Genomic DNA, 12,538 nt, shown 5'->3' on the forward strand with positions numbered 1-12,538 from the left:
AACAGACTGGTTCCAAATCGGGAAAGAAGTATGTCAAGGCTGTATATTGTCACCCTGCTTATTTAACTTTTATGCAGAGTACATCATGAGAAATGCTGGGCTGGATGAAGCACAAGCTGGAATCAAGATTGCCGGGAGAAATATCAATAACCTCAGATATGCAGATGACACCACCCTTATGGCAGAAAGCAAAGAGGAACTAAAGAGCCTCTTGATGAAAGTGAAAGAGAAGAGCGAAAAAGTTGGCTTAAAACTCAACATTCAGAAAACTAAAACATTGGTTTGCCATCACTTCATGGCAAATAGATAGGGAAACAATGGAAACAGTGACAGACTTTATTTTTTGGGGCTCCAAAATCACTGCAGATGGTGACTGCAGCCATGAAATTAAAAGAGGCTTACTCCTTGGAAGAAAAGTTATGACCAACCTGGACAGCATATAAAAAAGCAGAGACATTACTTTGCCAAGAAAGGTCAATCTAGTCAAGGCTATGGCTTTTCCAGTAGTCATGTATGGATGTGAGAGTTGGACTATAAAGAAAGTTGAGTGCCGAAGAATTGATGCTTTTGGACTGTAGTGTTGGAAAGACTGTTGAGAGTCCCTTGGACTGCAAGGAGATCCAACCAGTCCATCCTAAAGAAAATCAGTCCTGGGTTTCATTGGGAGGACTGATGCTGAAACTGAAACTCCAGTACTCCAGCCACCTGACGCGAAGAGCTGACTCATTGGAAAAGACCCTGATGCTGGGAAAGATTGAGGGCAGGAGGAGAAGGAGACAACAGAGGATGAGATGGTTGGATGTCTTCACTGACTCAATGGTCATGAGTTTGGACAGGGAGGCCTGACGTGCTACAGTCCATGGGGTCGCAAAGAGTCAGACACAACTGAGCGACTAATCTGAATCTGAACCAGCATTCTTGCCTGGAGAATCCCATGCACAGAGGAGTCTCACTTGCTACAGTCCAGGGAGTTGCAAAGAGTCAGACATGACTTAGTGATTAAACAGCAAAAACAACAGTAGTAAAGGAAGCACCTTCCTGAAGTTCTGTGAGTTGTGCTAGAGGATTATCAAACCTGCAGAGGGGGCCTCGGGCACCTCTGATTTACAGCCGTTTGTCAGAAGACTGGGTGTCCCAGGACTTGTGACTGATGTCTGAAGTGGGGACAGTCTTAGGGACCAAAGGACCCCTTTCACTGACTCTAGGTAGACAGTGTCAGAATTGAATTGAATTGTTGGCCACCAGCTGGTGTTGGAGAGTCAGGCAAGTGGTGCGTTAGAAGACATCACGTATTTAGTGTCAGCAGGAAAAAATAATCGCTCAGGATCGTACCTGATGTAAGTGTGGTGCCAGTCACGGAGGGAGCAGTGGACACATTCATTCGTTTATTCCAGGTATTTATCACACAGCTGCTTCATACCAGACATTGTTGCAAGCACTTGCGTGGTGACCAGAGTAAATACAGTGTAAAAAGTCCCTGCCCACGTGGGGTTGGATTCTAAGAGGGAGCAAAGAAAGAAGAAGGAAGCATGTAGCAGATCAGAAAGTGTGTTAGTTTGTGAGGGCTGCCTTTGCCAATACGCAGACTGCACGGCTTAAACAACAGGACTGTGTCACCTCTCTGTGCCGGAGGCCGGAAGTCCGACATCAGTGCCGACGGGGTTGGTTCTTCCCAAGGCCGTGAAGGGGAAGCTCCTCCAGGCCTCCTTCCTGCTTGTGGATGTTATCTTCTTTCACTGCCTTCACGTCCCCTCTCCTTTGTGGGTGTCTTTCCTTTTCACAAGGACACAGTCATGCTTGTCGTTTTGTTAGTCGCTCAGTTGTGTCCCACTCTTTGGGACCCCATAGACTGTAGCCTACCAGGCTCCTCTGTCCCTGGGATTCTCCAGGCAAGAATACTGGAGTGGGTTGCCATTCCTTTCTCCAGGAGGTCTTCCCAACCCAGGGGTTGAATCCAGGTCTCCTGCACTGTGGGTGGATTCTTTACTGTCTGAGCCACTAGGGAAGCCCCCATATGGTGTGTGGACCGCCCCCCACCCCCCACAATGGGCTCATTTTAACTTGATTCCTTCTGTGAAGTCTCTATCACAAAATAAGGTTCTGAGTAAATAGGGGTTGCTGCTGCTGCTAAGTCGCTTCAGTTGTGTTTGACTCTGTGCGACCCCATAGACGGCAGCCCACCAGGCTCCACTGTCCCTGGGATTCTCCAGGCAAGAACACTGGAGTGGGTTGCCATTTCCTTCTCCAATGCATGAATTGAAACGTGAAAGTGAAGTCGCTCAGTCGTGTCCGACTCTTAGCGACCCCATGGACTGCAGCCTACCAGGCTCCTCCATCCCTGGGATTTTCCAGGCAAGAGTACTGGAGTGGGGTGCCATTGCCTTAGGATTCAGCATATTTTGGGGGTAGGAGACAGTTCAGTCTGTAACAGGTAGGCACTGTAGCATACAGAGGGCAGGAGTGGGTGGTTTGTATATAGAGAGCAGTCAGGAGGGCTTCCCTTAGAAGGTGAGGTCTGAGCAGATCTGAAAGATATGAAGGAACAAGTCCTACATGTGTCGGATGTTGGGGAAGAGCTGCCAGACTCCTGGTGGTCTCCGAGACCCTAGGGAGGAGAGCAAGCAAGCACATGAGGCCAATATGGAGCCTGGGGGCAGGGCGGCGTCTGCTCCTGCATGAAGGACTGTATCAGTGTCCTGAGGCTTCTGTAACAAAAGATCACAAACTGGGTGGCTGAAAGCGTCAGAAATGTGTTCTCTCACCATTTTGGAGACCAGAAGTCTGAAATCAAGGTCTTATAAGGCCACGGTTGCTCCCTTGCTGGCTGCCAGCCATCCTTGGCATTTCTTGTCTTGCAGCAGCATAATTCTAATCTCTGCCCTCCGCCACCCATCCACACCCCGTCGTCTCACGACCATCATCCCTCTGTGTGGTTGCCACTGTCCATGTCCTGCCGGTGCATTCCTGTGGGCCCCTGCCTCTGTGTCTCTTTTCTTATAGACTCCAGTCATATTAGATCAAGAGCCTAGCCTACTCCAGTAGGACTTTATCTTCAAAAAACCCTATTTACATATAAGGTCACATTCACAGGTACCCATAGGCTAAGACCTCAACATACCTTTCAGGGAACACAATGGGACCCACACAGGGACCTTGCTCTTACTGCGTGTGAGGTGGGGTCACCAGGCAGTGGGCTTCCTGTGTGTCTGATTCCTTGCTCCGAGCTCTTGGACACACAGAGGCAGCTGCACAGGGTAGAGCATCCTTGCCCACTTTCAGAAAAGCTTGGATAAGCTTCTAAAGGTAAACGCACAGGGTAGCAGAACGGTTACAAAAGAAAAGAAACATTTCTGATGAAAAGACTGAGAACTGACTCTGTCCTGGCCTCAGGGAAGCATCGAAGGCTGTGTCCACTGGCAGCAAAGGTAAAACGAGAAATTGGTTTAGCTCCATAAATGACTTGTTTTCAAAATAAAACGGAAAAGCCAGAGGTTAGCATGATGACATGGAGAAGGAAATGGCAACCCACTCCAGTGTTCTTGCCTGGAGAATCCCAGGGACAGAGGAGCCTGGTGGGCTGCCGTCTATGGAGTCGCACAGAGTCGGACACGACTGAAGCGATTTAGCAGCAGCAGCAGTGTGATGACAAAGGTCTGCAGCTACCGCTTGGCAAAGTCGGAAGAACCTCCCCAGCGCGTTTCCTGTCCTGACCGGCTCCCAGCCTGGGCCGGAAGCCAGCATCCTGGGGATCAGCCGAGGATGCAGGGTCCATTCAGCATCGCGTTGTCTCTGAATCAAAGGACGGGTTTCTCTGCGGAGGGTTGAAACCCCATGCTTCCCAGGGCTTCCGTTGAACGCAGAGTTTGCATTTGGAAGTCTGAGAGGGAGGGACGGTGCTGAACTGACCTCGAATCTCCCTTAGACTGGCCACACCAGTCACGTGGTCTCCACGTTCCGTGTCACCCCAGCTCCTGCCTCTTCCTCCCCTCCCGCGTCCTGGTGAGGCCTCGCTCAGTCCCTCCTCACTTTTTATCCTTCCTCCAGCTGCGATCCAGTGGCCCTTTTCTGGGTGATCAGGCTTGCTCATCCTCCCGGACTCCTCGGGTCTGAGAGGAATCTTCTCAAAACGCAGCACGAGCAGGTCAGCCCTTTGTTAGGCACTGTCAGTGGCCCCCGCCCCTCAGCCCGAGCTCGGAGAGCAAGTGGAGGGTGGAGTCCCGCAGCCCTGCACCCCCATCCTGCCCCATACTGATGCGCTCTGATCCTCAGGGTAAATTAGCCGAGCTGGCTTACTTAGGGTGTCGCCAGGCCGGGGATCCTGCTGACTCAACTCGATAACATCAGGTGAAGGTGTCAGGGTGTCTTGGGGGGGTCTCTGCTGCCCTCCTCCCTTCTCATGCTGACACCACAGTTCAAAGCTCCGGGGTACAGTCTTTTGTCTTCTGCTTTTGGTTTCTTAGGGAGTGCACCGCCAGGCACTAGTCACAGTGTGGTATGTTGCAAGGATTTGTGCTGTTGAGTAAGATGGTAAAGTATCCGCCTGCAATGAGGGAGACCCGGGTTCGATCCCTGGGTTGGGAAGATCCTCAGGAGAAAGAAATGGCAACCCACTCCAGTACCCTTGCCTGGAAAATTCCATGGATGGAGGAGCCTTGGTAGGCTACGGTCCATGGGGTCTCAAAGAGTCGGACACGACTGAGAGACTTCACTTTCACTTTCAATCTGGATCAAACTCAGTGATGAAACGGTGAGCCCTCCGGTTCTCAGCTGCATGGGGTCTTGCGCTCTATCCGCGCAGAGGTAGGGGGCCCCCTCTCTGAAAAGAGAACTCTTCTAGAAAGCAGAAGTTGCTTCTTCTTTTTTTTTTTTTCTATAAGATTTTCCATTTTTTTCACCTAATATGCATAATCTTCTTATTTTACATGCTGAATTAGCTCACATGAGAGCAACTTTACGGAAGACATGATGGCATTTAATTATGCCCCAAATATTTGTCTCGGGGTGGTGAGAAGCTCAATGGGTTGCTAATTAAATAATTAGAAGTGGCTGCTTCAGTTTCCTGTGTCTTAATAATGGGGACATTCCTAATTAGGGGTGACAGATGAGGCGGCCAGCCATTCTGACGGCCCTCCCCACTGGAAACAAGCATTTTATGGACAGATTATTGCCATTCAGGCCTTCAGAGCTTCCAGAAATTTCTGTTAGCTTTAGGACTGTGGGTGCATGGACATCGAGGGATCTGAACACACGTGGGAAGGACATCCTGGGTGCTTTGTGTGAGCGCTGACTGAAGGTAGACTAGCTTCTTGGCTCTCCTTCTTGCTGTTAATAGCCATGAAGCCAGGGCAGGTTCCTGATATGTTCTGAGCCTCAGTTGCCTCATCTCTAAAATGGGGATAATTAAACCTTGCTCATCAGGGGTTGTGGGGAATCTCATGAGTTAATGCGTGTTAAGCACTTAGCCCAGGGCCCAGTATTTGGAGGCCAAGAAGGTAAGATGCTCACTCTGGAATCAGGTGCCCACAAGCAGGACTTCCTGTGTTGACCACGGTCAGGTAGGCAGCCTGCTTTGCTTCATCCCAATTCTTTTTTTTTTTTTTGAAGGATGGATGCGCAAAGGACTTAAGACTCTAGACTTAGAGGAAGTTGCTTGCGCTGAGCAATTCCTCCAGGAGACTGACATTACAGTCTGGAAAGTCAAGATGGTCGGGTGGGGGTGGGTTGGCTTTCCCCTTAACCACATTCCGGGAGGGACTGTTTCGGCTCTGGGTAGGTGTTCCCAAACTTTTCAGGGTCAGGAAAAAAAGTGAAGTTGTATTTGGGGAGTCTTCTCTCTCCACGCTGTGCAGCGCCAAGGTTGGCCCTGGTTGCCGGGGCGGCACCGGGGAGAGCCAGGGAGATAGCACAAAGCACAGTTCGACTCGGTCTCAGTCTGGCGAGGAGGGTGGAATGATGGGCCGTGGAATAGCCACGAGTCACTCCTTTGTCCCTTCTCTGGGATTCTCCACTCAGGTTCTCTTGAGTGGACATTCCAGTAGGGAACTTGGATTTTTCCATTGCAGCAACTTGAAAGGGAACTGATGATTTATTTCTTGACTGTACTTGTTGAATCCTGGTGTGATCCAGGCACTTAGCTAAGCTTTCTCTCACCATCCATCCTGACAAGACCACTCAAGATAAGTCCTGCTGAAGGTGCCAAGTCTCAGAGAGGTTGAGTGACTTGCCGCCAGATGCACAGAGTGTGGCAGACTTGCACCTGCCTCCCCCGGAGCCCAGAGCAGCTGCATGTAACCTCCGTGCTGCTGTGTCCTCCAGGGCTTAACACAGAACAGCACCATCCTGGGTGTGAGTCTGGGCACAGAAGTGGTGTTGGTGAAAGTGAAAGTTGCTCAGTAGCGTCCGACTCTTTGTGACCCTATGGACTATACAGTCCATGGGATTCTTCAGGCCAGAACACTGGACTGGGTAGCCTTTCCTTTTCTCCAGGGGATCTTCCTGACCCAGGGATCGAACCCAGGTCTCCCACATCGCAGGTGGATTCTTTACCAGGTGAGCCACAAGGGGTTGGTGAACCGATGGGGAAAGGTCTGGGTCCTGCTCTGACTGCCGCTACTGGAAAGGGAACATTCAACCTTCCGCGTGTCCTTATGGCCTGAAGGATGGGACTCTGTCCTTCTGATACAAGTCCTTACAATGCTGGGCCTCCATGTGCTAGAGGATTTCAGGGAAAAGGAAGCCATGTATGGCTAGATGGAGTCAGGGATGCATCAGCGCCCTCTGACAAGCAGTAGGTCGCACGGTGTGTTTCCAGACCCATCTGGGCTTTGTACTCTCCCCAGGTGATTCCTGGTTCCCCAGGTGAGTCCTGGTCCTGCCCCCAGGTCAGCCTTGTTCCTGCCCCCAGGTGAGCCCTAGTGCTTACCTGGTGGAGCCCTGGTCCTGCCCCTTGAACAGCCCATGGAAGTGTGTGCAAGCCTAGCATGTCCCGAGCCACTGAAGCAGGTGACATGGCCCAGCAGTCCTGCACAACCTGCCCTGGCTCTGGGGTCCAGAGTCACAAGGTCTGGACGCCTTTGCCTTCCTCGTAGTGGAGCTGCGCCCCTTGCCCTCTTTCCTGCTGGGTGTGAAGACCTCCTGAAGGACTCCAGACCCCTTTCTCCCTCGTAGGGTCCCAGGACATCTGTGGATGAGAAGAGGAGATTGCTTTTTACAGAGATCCGTCCTAAGCCTGTGCTCTGGCTTCCTGCAGACAGACCTCGAGCCCTGCAGGATGGATTGCAGCCAGAAGGGAAGGCAAAACAAATCTCAACACTGTGTTTCTGTTCGTTCGCTCAGCTGTGTCCAACTCTGTGACCCCATGGCCTGCAGCATGCCAGGCTTCCCTGTCCTTCACTATCTCCCAGAGTTGGCTCAAACTCATGTCCATCGAGTCAGTGATGCCACCCAACCATCTCATCCTCTGTGGTCCCCTTCTCCTGCCTTCAGTCTTGCCCAGCATCAGGGTCTTTTCAAATGAGTCAACTTTTTGCATCAGGTGGCCAAAGTATTGGAGCTTCAGCTTCAGCATCAGTCCTTCCAATAAACATTCAGGACTGATCTCCTTCAGAATGGACTGGTTGGATCTCCTTGCAGTCCAAGGGGCTCTCAAGAGTCTTCTCCAGCACCACAATTCAAAAGCATCAATTCTTTGGCACTCAACCTTCTTTATGATCCTACTCTCACATCTGCACATGACTACTGGAACAACCATAGTTTGACTATACAGACCTTTGTTGGCAGAGGGATATCTCTGCTTTTTAATACACTGTCTGGGTTCGTCATAGCTTTGTCAACACTGTGTATTTTCTGTTTTTTAAAAATGCACCAGAAAAGCATAACTAAACACAGATCCAGGCAGGAAGAGCCAACACTTCTTTTCTGGCGCACTACCATGTTCCGATTTGGAATGTGGTTAACCTTTGCAGTCATCTCACTATCTCCTTGAAGGATGACAGCCTGCAAGGTTCAGCACCATTTATCTGCTGAACGGTGGAGGCTGCCGAAGACTCTACAAGTGGTTTATGTTTTGACCATGTTCCAAGTTATGCAAGTCATCCCCTTTGGTGGATAACGGCAGGTCCCTGAATCCTTTGTCCCCGGTCCTTCTGCCTCCCTGCTGCCCTCTCCTGTTCACAGGGAGACTCCCTGGAATGTCCTTTTTCACCAGTGGCCACTGGGAATTCCCATGTGGATTTCAGCCCCTACATTCTTCTCAATGCCCTCTGCTTTGGGGACAGTTAGCCTGGATAGTAAGAGAAGAGCCTTCCCCTCCAGAGTCCGACAGTTTGGGTTTGACCCTGGCATAGCCTCCAAAGAACCTCTAAGTGGCAGGTTCGAAGGCAACCTCTAACCTCGGTGCTCCCGTCTCCTTGCTGTTCCACGGGGTACCAGTAGCTACCACCCACTTGGTTGTTGTGGGCAGAAGAGAGGTCACGTGCTCTTTGGTTCTTTCCCTATGAAGCTTGCAAACGGTGCCTGTCATATGGAAAACTCCCAAGGGGAATTGTCTTTGTCCTGATGCCTTTGGGACTCTCCTGCAGAATATTCTTGGTGGAGCCCAGACATGGATCGAATCACTCCTGTTCAGACTGGAGAATCATGACCTTGGGGGTCTCCTGAGAGCAGGGAAAACGCAAATGGTTCTCGACCTGATGGCGTGGCTGCCTTTCTGTATGTGGGTGCTTCTCTTTCTGGATTTCCCTCCCTTTGCTGACTGGACACACGGGGGTTTGGGCTTTGTATTCAGTTCCCAGGGGAGGCTGGAACAAGTCATCACGGATGGGGTGGTTAAAACACAGACCTGTATTTTAAAAATTTTTTCCACATTGCACAGCATGCAGGATCTTAGTCTCCTGATCAGGGATTGAACCTGTGCCCCTGCCGTGGAAGTGCAGAGTCTTAAGGACTGGACCACCTGGGAAGTTCTAACAGGTCTGTACTATAATGCTATTTTGGAGCCACAAGTCCAACATCAGAGTCTTGACAATCCTGGGCACCCTCTGGAGGCTCTGGGGGAGGAGGCTCCTTGTCTCTTTCAGCCTCTGGTGGCTCCCGGCATTCCTTGGCTTGTGGCAACATCCCTCCAACCTGTTTCTGTCTTCCCTTGTTCTTGCCCTCTGAGTCTGTCTTTTCCTCTTCATAGAAAGACACTAGCCATTGCATTGAGGGCCTACCCTGTGATCTCGTTTTTTGAAATAAGGATATTTTATTTATTTATTTGTGGCTGCACTGGGTCTTCATTGCTCTGTGAGGGCTTTCTCTAGTTGCTGTGTATGGGCTTCTCTTTGCGGTGGCTTCTCTTGTTGCAGAGCATGGGCTCTAGATTGCAGGCTCCGTAGTTGTTGCTCTTGGGCTTGAGAGCACAGGCTCAATAGTTGTGGAGCACAGATTCAGTTGTTCCTCGGCACCTGGGATCTCCCCGGACCAGGGACTGAACTGCTATCCTCTGCATTGGCAGGCAGATTCTTAACCACTGGACCACCAGGGAAGTCCTCTATAATCTAATCTTGCATGCACGCCAAGTCGCTTCAGTCACGTCCAACTCTGCGACCCTATGGACTGTAGCTCTCCAGGCTCCTCTGGCCATAGGGATCCTCCAGGCAAGAATACTAGAGTGGGTAGTCATTTCCTTCTCCAGGAGATCTTCCCGACCCAGGGATTGAACCCATGTCTCTTATGTTCCCTGTAGTGGCAGGAAGAATTTTTTTTCTTTACCACTGGTGCCACCTGGCAAGAATGATCTTATCTTAACTTTAACTAATTACATCTGCAAAGACTCTATATCCAAACAAGGTCACATTCTGAGTTTCCAGGTGAACATGACTTTCTGGGAAGCACAATCCAATCTACTACAGGTGTTAACTGTGAGGTCAGCAAGGGATAAGCACACACTTGTGCCTGGATGGCCTGGAAGATCTTTCATCCAGGCCCTCAAACAGACTGACTAGACTGGAGAATTTTCCTCTGTTTTCTTCCCCCAGGGTCCACGGCAGCTCAGAAATTCCCTGCCCTCAGCTGGCATTTCCCTGACTTCTTGAAGACTCATCTTTCTACATCTTGCTTTCCCCTCCCTGTCATCTCAAGTACCCTACGATGAAACCAAAGCCACGGCTGAGTGCTGTGGCTCCCGAGAGGGTAAACAATTTTTTTTTTTAATGCTAGAATGTTTAAAAGCAAAACATTTTGAATTTGAAAACAGCATAGAGATAACCGCAACCTATAAATCAAGGAATTGGTGGGGCTCCAAAAATGCTCAAGCCAAATTCTTTCTGTTCTCCCCCCTTTCAGCCCTGTTATCTGTTTGCATGCCCTCTTGGGCTTTGTGCGGGGGTTTCATTCTACTGGTTTTGTGCACACAGAACAGACCTCCAGGTCTTGGCAGCCCTCAGGAAGCAGGACCTGGAAAGCAATTATGGCCAAGAATCCCTTCCTTTCAGGAACTCGTGGTGTTCTGTTCATATGCCCTAGGGGTTTATGCAGCATTGCGGCGCTTGAAGGCTCATCTCTCTGCGCACAGAGATGGGCGTTGCAGGTGAGTGAGTGTCCCATTTGGCTCAGAGTGGGTGAAGGCACAGCCCAAGGTTGGTTCTCCTCTGGCTGCTGGAGACACTGTTGTGGGGCAGAGAAGGGGTGGTGGTCCCCACTAATTTGTGTCTCTTGCATCTTTGGTGCTGGTGGTCTGCCTCTGGCATTTTCAGGAGTGGATAAGACCCCACAGACTGAGTTTGGGATCCTGTTTGACATCAATTACTTGGTCAAGCTGTGTCCTAGGGCCAGCTGGGCAGCTGTCTGACTGGATTTCTCATCTTGGGCTTCTCCCATCTACGCATCTTACAGAAGTAAAGATCTTTCTTTGTGTGTATGATTCAGCTTAACTTATTATTTAAGAAATTGTTAACTGAAATATGTGCTCTGTGTGCTAAGTCACTCAGTCGTGTCTGACTCTTTGTGACCCCATGGACTGTAGCCCGCCAGGCTCCTCTGTCCATGGGATTCTCCAGGCAAGAATACTGGAGTGGGTTGCCACGCCCTCCTCCAGGGGATCTCCCGACCCAGGGATCAAACCTGCGTCTCTTGTCTCTTGCCATGACAGGCAGGTTTTTTTACCACTAGTGCCACCTGGGAAGCTGGTAATTGAAATATAATAGGTGTACAATATAGTATAATATTATATAAGTTACAGGTGTACAATAGAGTGATTTACAACCTAAAAGGTTATATTTTATAGTTATTATAAATATTGCCTATATTCTCCATGTTGTACAATATACTCTTGTAGCTTTTTAAAAATAATATTTATTTATTTGGCTGCTCCAGGTCTCAGTTTTGGCATGCAGAATCTAGTTCTCTGACCAGGGACCAAACCCAGGTCCCTGAAGTCTTATCCCGGGGACCATCAGGAAGTCCCACTGTAGCTGATCTTATACAGAGCAGTTTGTACCTCCTAAGCCCCTTTGCCTACTCTGCCCCTCACCTCCTTCCCTCTCCCCCACTCTTGCCACCGGTCTGTTCTCTGTGTCCTTGGCTTCTTTTTCATTACAAAGATCATTTTATAAGGCTGCTCTTTGCGATTTCAGCACAGGTGAAAAGCTCAGGAGTGACCTGAACAGAAGTCTTGCCTGTTGCACTGTCATGGGGGAGACACTCTAATGCTCTAACTGGAATGTTATTAATATGACAAGGTTCTATTTTTCTCGTTGCTTTTTTTTTTTTTTTTTGGTGAGAGAAGGAATGTGTGAATGTGGAGAAAGTTAAGCAGGGGCCTCAGTGCATATTGCTGGGACTTAGAAGGGGGCGGTGGCATCACATAACCTGGGCTGAAGGGTTAAACCTCTCACGGGGTCCTTCCAGATGGAGCTTTAGGTGGATTGGAAGGAAACCGCAGTGCGCTGCAATGCAGACAGGTAGGGTTTTTCTAATTGGGTGGTGGTGGGTAGTGAACCTGCCCATCCTCCCGCCATGACAGAGCGGAGTCTCTGGCTCCTCGGCTCTGGGGTTGGAGTGGGCACTGTGACTGTTTGGGCCAACAGAATGTGGTGACAAGTGGTTCAGCTCCTGGTGAGACAGGCTGGGACCCTGGGTCTTTACTGGAGTGCTTGCGCCTGGACAAAGTTCTCCTCCAGGAACAGATACAAAGAAACTATAATGGACTAAAGAGAACTGCAGGCAGGCACAGTTGGGGCCAAGTATGAACAATACGATACAAAAGAGGCCACAGATTTATTGCCATTTCTGCGGTGCTGGGAGCAAAAGCAGGGTATTGCGCTGTGACCCCTGCACACAGCACCAGCCAGGGGGTGGGCAGGCCCCCTCAGGCACCCTTCTGGGCCTGACCCACCCATCTGCTCCTCCCCCACCCCATTTAAGGAGCCAGCTCACCTCCCTCGGGGAGTGAGCAAGGGAGCCTGTTACTTGTTCTCCGTCCCTCTTGCTGGAGTTCGAGTCCCAGTTCAGTTCAGTCACTCAGTCGTGTCCAGCTCTCTGCAGCACGCCAGGGCTT

General features: G+C 50.3%; 1 long non-coding RNA gene across 1 annotated transcript; it reads left to right on the forward strand.

The window, feature by feature from the left end:
* The first annotated feature begins 3,979 nt into the window (after positions 1-3,979).
* LOC139185188 (uncharacterized) lies at positions 3,980-10,173 on the forward strand. The gene is made up of 2 exons (XR_011568718.1): positions 3,980-4,141; positions 10,020-10,173. It is a non-coding gene; the product is annotated as an uncharacterized lncRNA (long non-coding RNA).
* The last annotated feature ends 2,365 nt before the right edge of the window (positions 10,174-12,538 follow it).

Source organism: Bos indicus, chromosome 1 (genome assembly GCF_029378745.1).
Source record: "Bos indicus isolate NIAB-ARS_2022 breed Sahiwal x Tharparkar chromosome 1, NIAB-ARS_B.indTharparkar_mat_pri_1.0, whole genome shotgun sequence".
Lineage (NCBI taxonomy): Eukaryota > Metazoa > Chordata > Mammalia > Artiodactyla > Bovidae > Bos > Bos indicus.